The sequence below is a fragment of the Notothenia rossii genome (genome assembly GCF_949606895.1).
Source record: "Notothenia rossii genome assembly, chromosome: 2".
Taxonomy (NCBI): Eukaryota; Metazoa; Chordata; class Actinopteri; order Perciformes; family Nototheniidae; genus Notothenia; species Notothenia rossii.
The window spans coordinates 55,727,097-55,738,377 of NC_136904.1; positions in this window are offsets into that span (position 1 = coordinate 55,727,097).

The following is an 11,281-nucleotide window of genomic DNA, read 5'->3' on the forward strand; positions in this document are numbered from 1 at the left end:
TTCAGAATATGAAACTTTTATTTCCAAACTCACACGATAAATACATTCTTTAAGCTTGTAAAGGGAAGATGACAGGCAATCTGCTCTTCCGCAGCGCCGCCCCCCCTCCCTCCGGCTGACATTATGAATGTAAGCGTAGAGTAATCATAAATAACACGGCAGGGTCCGTTACGGCCCGAACACTATAGCTTCAAAAAAAAGCTTCGAGCTGGGCGTGTCTGAAGCTTGGGGATTTTATTCGAGCACCGCGACCAACAACCAATCACATGAATGTCCCGCCGCCGACATACAAAGCAAAAAACCCCGGGGATTTTATGCAAGCAATATATATATACCCCAAACAGGCGAAAACCTACCAGTTTCACCCACTGTCTCTGCCACCTCCCTCCATGCCTGGTTCCTCCGGTTTGTATCCCAGTAAATAGTTCTGGTCGTAAAGAACCGGGTGATTTGCTACCGTAATTTCTCGTTTGGAATATGAAGAAATGAACTGCGGCCTGGCTCTCCCAGCTTGCACGCGGTTTGATTGGCTAACGCTTGAACTGTCAGATTTCCATAAACGGGATTTGATTGGCTGACGCTGGCTACTCCGGCGTCTCCGGCTTCAAAAGTTGTGTTCAACTTTTGCAGCCTGAAACGGCAGGAAAGCTCCGCTCTGCTACCCACAATTCAGTTCGGCGAAAAGCGAGGCAACGTGACGTCACCCCATTCAAAGTGAATTGGCAGACGCGTTGGAAACCATTTTTGAAGCTGTCGAAGCTGTAGTGTGGATGGGCCATTGCAGTTTGCTTTCATCTGCTTTCAATTAAACAAAGTATTGGCTTTCAGAATATTAAACTTGTTTCTGCAAATTCAGATGAAAAATACAACTTTGAAGCTTGTAACGGCATAATTACAAGCGGAGAACGGAGTTATGTAACGTCACAGCAGGCATAACAACAGCCGGTGTTTTTCGTGAGGGTTTTCCCCGGGAAACAAACGCAATACACACAAACGCAAAAAGACACAAACACACACACACGTATACACACACACACACACTCGCGAGCTTCCACCAGACCAGTAATCCAAACGAAAATATCTTCCCTCCGTAGTAGGCCTATTTTGATAATTTGCTAGCCACTAATAATCAATCAGATCGATGGATTCCAGAGAAGAGAATACTTTGAAGGCCTTTTTCTCAAAATGATGACTCAGTGACAGTCATTATATAATGTGACATATTTCGCTTAATATTTGGAGTACAAAAACAACCCTGATATCATTAGAAAGCTAGGAATATCCTCTTTCCAGCAGTGTATACAACTCAAAAAGTGTCTTTGGGTCAATGCGACTGATTTCGATAGAGCAGGTCACATATATAAACACTAGATGACTCGCCCGCGCTGCTGGCCAATGGAGATCCATGATGGAGACCGACGTTGCCACATGGCCGCCATCTTGCTACAGGCAGTGCTCTCATTCACAACATTATGGTTTACTATTTAAATAACCATAGCTTGCTCAATTTTCAACCAATTTTCAAACGGTTTGGTTTTTGATAAACATCAAAGATGTAGTTATGATACTGCATACTTATAATCATGGACTTTCTTATGAAAATAACATTAAGCAGATAAAGCAATAGCTATACACACACACACACACAAGGTATTTATATTAAATATTTGCCGGTGTATATATTTCCATTTATTTTATTATATTGTTAATATTTAAAATAAATTATAAAATTAAAATATATTTATATTTTATATATAAAAATCGGTCTCATGTTACCACTCTGTAAGCCAAGAGTTGTTAATTCAGCAATGCCTTAGCTTGAAGAACAGGGACACAACTAATGACAATAGCATATGGCATATATTATTTAGATATTCACACCTTTATCAGAAAAACCAAACCAACATAAAATGAGCTCACAGACAGGCCAGTTCTGTCTCATTTATCACAATTATTTTTGACATCAGATCTTCATATCGTCCTAGTTTTGTATTTAGTTTCTAGATTTGTAAACAAATCCAGAGCCTTTGAAATACGTTACCACTTCACAGCTCGGTGCGCTGAGTTCTTGTAGTCGAAAAAAGCCCAAGAATAATATAAACTGTACCCTGTGTCCTTTTGTGTCCTTCTATAGTCCATTTACTGTTGTTTGTCTTGTCTTATCTCGGCTGATATCTCACTAAATCCACTGTTTTAATTGTTCCCTATATATTGCCCCTATGCCCTGTAAGGTGTCCTTGGGTGTTATGAAAGGCGGCCCTCCAAAATAAATGTATTATTATTATTATTATTATTAAGAAGAACAACTTGGTTTGGTGTGGAGGGGATGTAGGAAGCAGGGGCAGGTGGGGAGAGACTGGGCTTCAAGGTTCAAGGTTATTTTTTTTTAAATGTGTCTTGGAGATAAGGACCAGCTGCACACAATAAAATACAGTATAACACAAAACCAATAGGACACACGGTGACACATGGCACACCAACAATCAATCATCGTCCAGCCTCAGCTTTGGTATTCTCTCAAAACCATTTTATGGGTTTATTAGACAGACTGAGCAAACATAAACATATGTGGGGAACATAGTGCTGCGTATCAGGGCTGCGAAGTGTAGAAAAAGGCAAAGGAGGTAGAGAGATACAAAGTTTCATATGCTGAAGCAACAGAAAAGAAAAAACACCAAACGGACCCTAGAGATACCCAACATTTTAGTCTAAAAAGAAAGGGTATGGTTCAACCTCCGTTGATTGTCCAGCTGCAGGTGGAGAGGATGGGTGGGGTTATCCATGATGGACAACAGCCTGTTCAGTGTCCTCCTCTCCACCACAGCTTCAAAGGGGTCCAGCTTGATGCCGATGACAGACACAGCTTTCTTGATCAGTTTATTGATCCTGCTGGTGTCACCGGCTCTTATGCTGTCCCCCCCCCAGCAGACCGCAGCAAAGAAGAGTGCACTAGCCACAACAGACCGGTAGAAGATCTCCAGCATCTTGCTGCACACGTGGAAGGATATCAGCTTCCTCAGAAAATAGAGTCTGCTCATCCCCTTCTTGTGCACAGCGTCAGTGTTGATCCTCCAGTTCAGCCCATTGTCTAAGTGCACTCCCAGGTATTTGTAGTCCTCCACAACAGCCACATCCTCTCCCAGAATGCACATGGGTAGAGGAGACGTCCTCACCAATCACCAATGACCATCTCTCTGGTCTTGGCCACATTCAGAATACTCACAACATTAGGCTGAGGTTCATCTTCCGCTCTTCTTGAAGTGGTTGTGCTTCTTGTTGCTTCCGGCTAAAATAAACATAATTAAAGACATTTTGAGTGTTTAAAATGTGCTGTAATACACAACACTTTATTTATTCCTAAACTTGCAGAAAGAAAAACTAAAGTGTGACATTTAATCACATATTTATATATCAATCTTATACACCTTGAATTCTTGTTGGCCAATGATACACATACCCTTTGAAGATGAGCTGGGAAATTGAATACTGTTGGCACAACACCATCTTTAAGCCGGACAGTCTGCCCCATCCTGTCAAAGTCCTCACAACTGAAGTGCTCACTGCAGAGCAGTGTCCTGCCACAGGAAACAAAACCGTCCCTTCTTAGGGCAACTTCCCACTGCCTCCTCCTCTCTCCGGTTTTGGGAAACCTTAAAAACATGAGAAAGGTAGCCAGATATATAAATGATTGTCAACGTTGTCCTCCCTTCTTTCCTTTAACATTAAGGGTAAGGACAAAAATACACACCTAAATTATCATATGTTTGGGGTAATTGTATGTTTGTATGTAATTTATACTTTAAGAATAAGACAACCACAAAAAAAAAAAAAAAAGTGTCCAAAAGAAACATTAAATAATTGTGTAAAGAAATGGTAGCAACATATTCTAAAGAGGCTGGGTCAACATCAATCTTGCAATAATATTATCTCACATAGCCCCACTGATCCTGTGTAACAGGACTTGTAATGTGCATAAATCCACTAGGTAATTAACGATTATCCTAATTATAGTCATAATATTGTCATATCTTAGACGTGAAAGGTGATTTCACGGGTTTGTTGTTTGCACACTGCGGTGATTAGAGCATCCGTAGGCTGCACAAAAGTCAGGCATAGTCAGGTACTTCTGTAAACACAAAGCCAGCAATTTCCTGTATCATAATGTATCTAAAATGTAAGATGTTTTTAACAAGCCAAACCACTTGGAAGAAATCATGTGTAACTTAAGTTATGTTGAAAAGAAAGAGCAGTTATGCGTCTCCCACTGGTGTAAAGTTGCTGGGTCAACTTTGTAATACTAGGTCTCACTCAAAGCCTCTTGTTATTAGCCAGCTAATAAATACAACCACGGCACATACACAAAGAAAAGCTGCAATTTCAACATGTCCAAGCATCCTGTATCATAGCCGTGCTAATAATGTTTATAATAAACCAAACCGTTTGTAAATCAGTCAAGATTTCAGCGATTTAAGAGTATTTATGTGCAGATCACTCACCTTACAACAGCTACCATAGCGCGTACCAGAGTAGCTGTTGACTGTAGCAAGATGGCGGCCGGTGAGCTACGCTGGAAAATCTCCCATGAGCCATGTAGTGTTTATATATATCTATGCATTTTATCATCATGCGCCAGCAACTCTCATAGGAATGAATGAGGCCCCGCCTCCCACGTTGTATCCAGTTCTTATTATACATCCATGGTTCCCTCTACAAAAAAGCAACAGGATTTTTCCATAGGATTTTGGAATATTATAAAAATAAGATCTGTGGAAAATGAACCTGTTTGATAAATGCACGTTTTGTTCAGCCGGATGATCTCCACATGTCTACCCTACTTCTATAATTTTCTAATCCTAAATCTAATCGCCAGAAGCAAAATGCTTATGTGACGATATAGTTCACGATGTGTTATGTTTATTTGTCGTGAAGGTGAGGAAGAGCGTTTCTTCCTCGGTGGTTGAGGGAACTGTGACGGAGTTTTTGGTTCATAATAAAGTTGCCACGAGTGAGAAAAGACAAGTGATGTCCGCTTGAGCCCTTGAGCGCAACATATTTTGGCGAGCTAGCCAGGATATTAGCTCTAAATGGATTAAAAGAGGGCTTTTATCCTCAGACGAACCTGGAAAAGAAAGACAACACTTTACCGTGAGGAAAATATGGATTTGGAGATTCTCTAAGATCGCGCCAACATTGCTCTGAGTTAGCAAAACCGGGACCGGATGGTGGAGGTCTGTAAATATCTGCATGGTATGGAAGATGATGAAGACGAGACTTTTGCTGATAAAAACAGACGAACATTATTTAAAATGGCAGAAAACAAAATTGACGAAATTGAAGAAAAAGCAGATGCAGAGGAAGCATGTAAAGTAACCCAAGAGCTGCTAGTTTTCATGGAGGGCCAGACAGAAGACGGAGACAGAAAAGCGCACGAGCACCGCCATGACACGGAGATTAGAGATAAATATATGGAGCTGCAGCAGTCCCGAAAGAGTTTGTAAGACGAAATAAAGATGCTGGGTGAAAAACTAATCATATCAGATGGCGTCAGCAGCAGCACTAGCGGGACACTATTCACAGCTGAGGTGCCAGAGGTAACCATCAGGCGAGAGTTCCACATCTGCGGCCAAATCGGTGAAGGAGGGCAGCGTGACAAACTGTCTTACCAACCTAATACACCAGATAGAGAGCGGTCTTCGCAAGGGTCATGGTGAGTCGGAAGTCATCAAGGCTGTTATAAGGGCCATTAGCCCTGGCTTAAAGCTGTGTGACATGCTAGAAATAAAGACTGAATTGACTCTGCCTCAGCTAAATATAATATTAAAGGGGCATTACAACGAAGATGACACGTCAGATCTGTACCAAAAATTTATCAGCATGTCCCGGGAGCCGAAATAATCAGCACAAGAGTTTTTGTTCAGAGCTATTGAACTAAAAGATAGACTGCTGTTTACATCCAAGGACAGAGACTCGGAGGAGCACTACAGTGCAGACCTGGTCAAGAAGAACATCAAATACCAGATTAAGCCATGCCTTGATGACATGGAGGTGACCGATGAAACTCTGATTGAAAGTGTAAATGAAACAGGAAGCCTTGAGGCAGAAAGAATAAATAAGCTCAAACGTAACACCACCAAAACACCCAGAATGGCTGAACTACAGAGAACTAACAATAAGTTGGACAAGTCACCTGACCCCTCCATGCAGAAAACACTGCAGGAGGATGCTAAAGACACCCACAAGGAGAAGACAAAGACAGCCCAACCTCCACAAGAGCTTGTGATGCACACTCTGGTAAGAGAGCTTCAAACTGAGGTTGCTGAAATGAAATGTATGGTGTTAGCTTCCATGAGCACTGGAAGGCCACAGAACTACAGGCAAGCTACAGGGAACAACAGCATCCGGAGAAGAGCGTGCAGGGACTGCCAGGACAAAGGAGAGGAAGTCAACTGTAGCCACTGCTTCAAGTGTGGACAGCTGGGACACATATCCAGAGGATGCAGAGCTCCACGCCAGGCGCAGGGAAACTTCGGAGGGTTGCTGCAGGGGGACCAGCAGTAATCCTGCAACAGCCATCAGGGTCCCACCGCTGCAACAACTGTCTACAGGAGGAGGATGCAACCAGGAGACTTGTGACATTTGCAGGTTGTTCAAGTACAGCTTATTGCTCCAGGTCCTGTCAGAAGCATCATTGGCCAGAACACAAACCTCTGTGTAAAGCAGTAAGTTTAGTTGCAGAACACTTAGCAGAAACCAAGAGACATAAAAACAACTTTCCAGACACATGCAAAGTTAATTACCTCTCAGCTAAAGAAGATAAAATACTTATTAAACTTATTGGCAAACAGAAAATGGTCAAATGTACTTTTGATAACGTACTGGTGACAGCATTGTGGGATACGGGTGCTCAGGCAACAGCAATAAATGAACAATGGCGAGCTGAACACCTGCCACACAGCACTATCAGACCTATAGCTGAACTCTTTTGGCCAGAAGAAGCACTAAATGGACTTGCTGCAAATAGAACAGAAATCCCATTTATGGGATGGATACCAGTAGAGTTCCAACTGAGCGGGTTAGAGACTTCTAGTGCAAGTCTGCTAGTGCCAGTTCTAGTTTCCAGTGATCAAAATGTGGCAGAAGACCCTATAGTTGGCTTTAATGTAATAGAGGAAGTGATAAATGAACAATTAAAGCAACAGAAGGGCACATCAGGAAGTGACAGCACTACAGCAGTTGTGAGCGGTGCTTTTGAAATTGACTCTTATGCTGTACACACTTTTATCTAGCTAATACACACTCATCAAGCTACTTCTGAGGGGACCGTAGTAAAAACAGGGAAAGGATAAAGTGGTGTTACTCCCAGGTGAAGTTACCACAGTGAAATGTCGCACATGCATGCAGACTGAAGAGGATACTGTCATGCTGTTCAGCCCAATTATGAACAACAGTTTACCCAACCCAGTCTCACAAAAAAACGTGTAATAACTACGTTGGTCCACAACGTAGGACGTAGTATTTCTACAAAAACGCCTCTGAAATTGTAAGATCCCTACTTTTTTTTCACCGTTCATTCCAATGGCTGGCGTCTATGTAACGTGATCTTCACATTTCTCCCTGCAGAAAAAAAAAACATGGCCATTAAAATGCGTTTTGATGTCATTTGATGCGAGAAATATGAGTTGTTATTTCAGATTATGTGTGCAATGGATGTACATGATCTTTAGTTTGCTAGTTATTACGAAGATTACTTCAGGAAATTGTGTCTATACAACGTTTTCATTGTTACCAAGGTGGCTGCTAGGGACGCTGCTATCGATGTTATTTCTGTTGTGTAACTGTTTAATGGTGTTATCTTTATTGCTACCCCCTTCCCCGTCAATGTATAATGTTGGTGCACAGCGCAAACGTATTAGTTTAACAAAATCCGCATCTAAAATGGTGCCATAGATACGTTATTTTCCCGTGTGCAATTCCAGTCTCACATGTCACATCACATCGTCATAAACAAATACCGGAAACAGACCGAAAACACTTTATTCCGAGTGTGCTTGCTTTTCTCTTTGGAGGTCATCACATAACGGCATTGTAATACACGGTTCGGCTGCATTAAATGTTACATATCTGCTGTAATTCTCTATTTATAGAGCCTTGATGAGAAGACTTCTAGACAAACATGAGGAACTGCCGCCAACACTGAAAACGTGACATGGATCATAAATATATCAGCAATTAAACAACATCTTACATTTATTTTCACACAATACATCTCCTCACAGTATCAACACTAATTCGGCTGACTTTTATATTTGATCCAATTGGTAGATAGGCTGTATTTACCCCATAAACGTGCACTCCTGATATAAAGGGACACCTATAGTGGTTAAAGCATGTTATTGAATTTCATTATTTTTATTATTAGATATTAATAGGATCCCTATAAAGTATATTCATTACTCGTTATTTTCTACTAATAGTTCATTAAAGACTTTATATAATGACTATAGTAGTAATATTCATCCCGCTTCCATCACATTAGTATGCATAGAAAGTGACAGGTGCTGTGACAGGTCACACCTCTCCCTACTTATGCTAATGAGCTAAGTCCCGCCTCCCCTTGGTTCGAGGTGTGAGATCTCAAGTAGGTGTGATATCCCAAGTAAGTGTGAGATCCGTCGATAGGAGGGGGCTGATGTGTATTCACAGGTGTGAAAAGCCCCCACTGTTGCGCCTTATGGTGTATAATAAAAAATGTTTCAATCACATTAGTATGCATAAAAAGTGACAGGTGGGCCCGCCCCCAAGTCTATTAAAACAAAATGCCGCTTCCATTACATTAGTATGCATAAAAGTGACAGAAGGGCCCGCCCCAATTATGTGATGTCAGAAGACCGAAGGGGTGGAGTGAGATAAAAAAAAAAGAACCCCGTGCAGATAAAAAGCCAGTCATTTCCAATCATCAAGTCATCTTTCCAAAAAGAAAAAATGGCCAAGAGACGCCTCGATATGGGTTTAATCAGCGAGACGCCTGTGACAACTTACCGCCATCCGTCTGGAGCGCCAATCAAGAAACGGATGCAGTATCTGTGCCGGGTTCAAACACCTCCGGTCGAAGATCTTGAAGAGAAATGGCTTCTGGAAAATGAACATGTTTGGGGATACGTATTCAACTATATGGCGAATGAACTGCATTTCTACAATCTGAAGAATGGAGAAACGTATGGACCCCACAGTGTTAAAGCAACGTTGACCTCAACAGATTGGGCTGTGTTAACTCTGGTGTCTTCCAGAGATCTCCACGCAACCATTGTATCGGAAGAAGTAGTGCATCAAGAAAACACTGTGGAACCAGCGGTGTACAAGATATGTGCAACAAAAAGCAAAGAAACGCAAACAAAAAGCGAGATCAAAGAAGAGTTTTCACCGTTACCCCTCAATGTGGAGGAAGAAGAAGGAAATATCCCCCCGCCGCCAGAAGTGAAAAGAGTCCTGACAAGCACCGTCTGGGAAACTAAAAGCGGACCATCTGGGCGATGGTATTACCGCGCAAGCCGTTTGCTGACGCAGGGGGGAGGGGTTCTCTCTAAAACACAGTGTCTGTAAAGGTGGGGGAGACTGTCTCCCCCCTTCCTGCCATCTCTCTTTGTTTCTGCTGATGTGTAAAATATACAAAATAACGTTTTATATACTTACTCTCTTGTTAAAAGGTGATGAAGTTTGTAGCGTAAGCCAGCCATCAATGTTCTAGTTTTAAGGATCGAAGGATCCAATGTATTTTTAAATGGAGCAGAAATAGAACTAGTCTCCCAGTGCAAGTATCTTGAACAGGGAGTGTCATATTGGACTCGCACTTGACTTTTTAAGAAACATATCCAGAAAGTATCCAATACCATTAAATTCAACTTGCAACATTTTAAACAAATTAGACCTTTTTCTTAACTGCTGTAAAGTCATACCTCCACTGTATGATTCTATCCCACATTGAATACTGTTTTACAATCTGGTCGTTTGCTTGCGCCACACACCTGAAACCCATAGAACAGCTGTTCAAGAGAGCTATCCAGGTGTTTGACAGAAAGCCACAGTCATACCACCACTGTACCATCCTTGAAAATCACAATTCTTGAGTTTTTGACAATTTTATGTCTTTTAAAAGTATGTGTTTTTAAAAAAAAATATTTACATGGGCTGGCCCCCCTCCCCTTGGTGGAATTCATCCACAGAAAACACACTGGACGCAGCACTAGGTCAGAAACCAGAGGAGACTGTGAAGTCCACCACAGACGGACCAGCTTTGAACAAAATGTCCTCTCCATTAAAGGCAGCTCATTGTGGAATAGCCCCCCCAACTGAGATACGGGATTGTCCCACTCTCAATAGTTTTAAAGGTCAACTTAAAGAATGGTTGAGCAACAAACAGACGTGTAATCACCACGAAATAAATGCACTTTAACACAGGGGTATCTCCTCTTGCACTTTATGTAGCGCTTTTATCTTATCTTGCACTTTATATATCATAGCTGCTACATTCTACTGCCATGTGGTAAATGCTTGTATGCTGCTCATGCTCTTTCTGCATATCATGTATTTATTTTTGCTGTATATATATATATATATAAATGTCATGTTCTTATATGCTGTATGTGACGGGACTATAGATGGAAATTAGCTCAAAGCTAAAATCCGGCTCATTTACACTTGTAAGCATTATATTTGTTTTAAAGTGTTCATCAATGTGCACTACAGTAGCCCTGAAGAAAATTAAACATTATAATATGTTATCGATGTCCCCATTCCCAGTTTGTTTTGGGAATAATTGCGATGTTTACTATGTTTTGGTAGCTCTTAACAAAACAGAATTTTTGTAAAAGACTGCGACTCTAAAATGCAAGTTTGTGATTTTTAACACTGTTTCGATGAAACAACACATTATACAATATTACGACTTTTTGCCATATTTTTAACACAATATACTTGTACCTTTTTTTTTTTGTGGTTGTAGGGCTTCAAGATATTTTGCATGTCATGCATAAACACGGTGTCATCTTTTCCTTCAAACTGACGTGCTGCCCGTTTTACAAAACAAGTTATTTTTCTGCTTCTTCATCCTCTGAATTTTCCTTCCCCGTCCCTCTTCCTTCAGCCAGCACAACAAGAATCAAGGTGGATCTGTGAAATGAAACACCTCTTCCCAAAGCGTGACTTCCCTATTGAGAGCATGCGTCTTCGGCAGTCGGGTCTAAACCAATTGGCCATATATACTAACATGCAGAACGTACGGTAT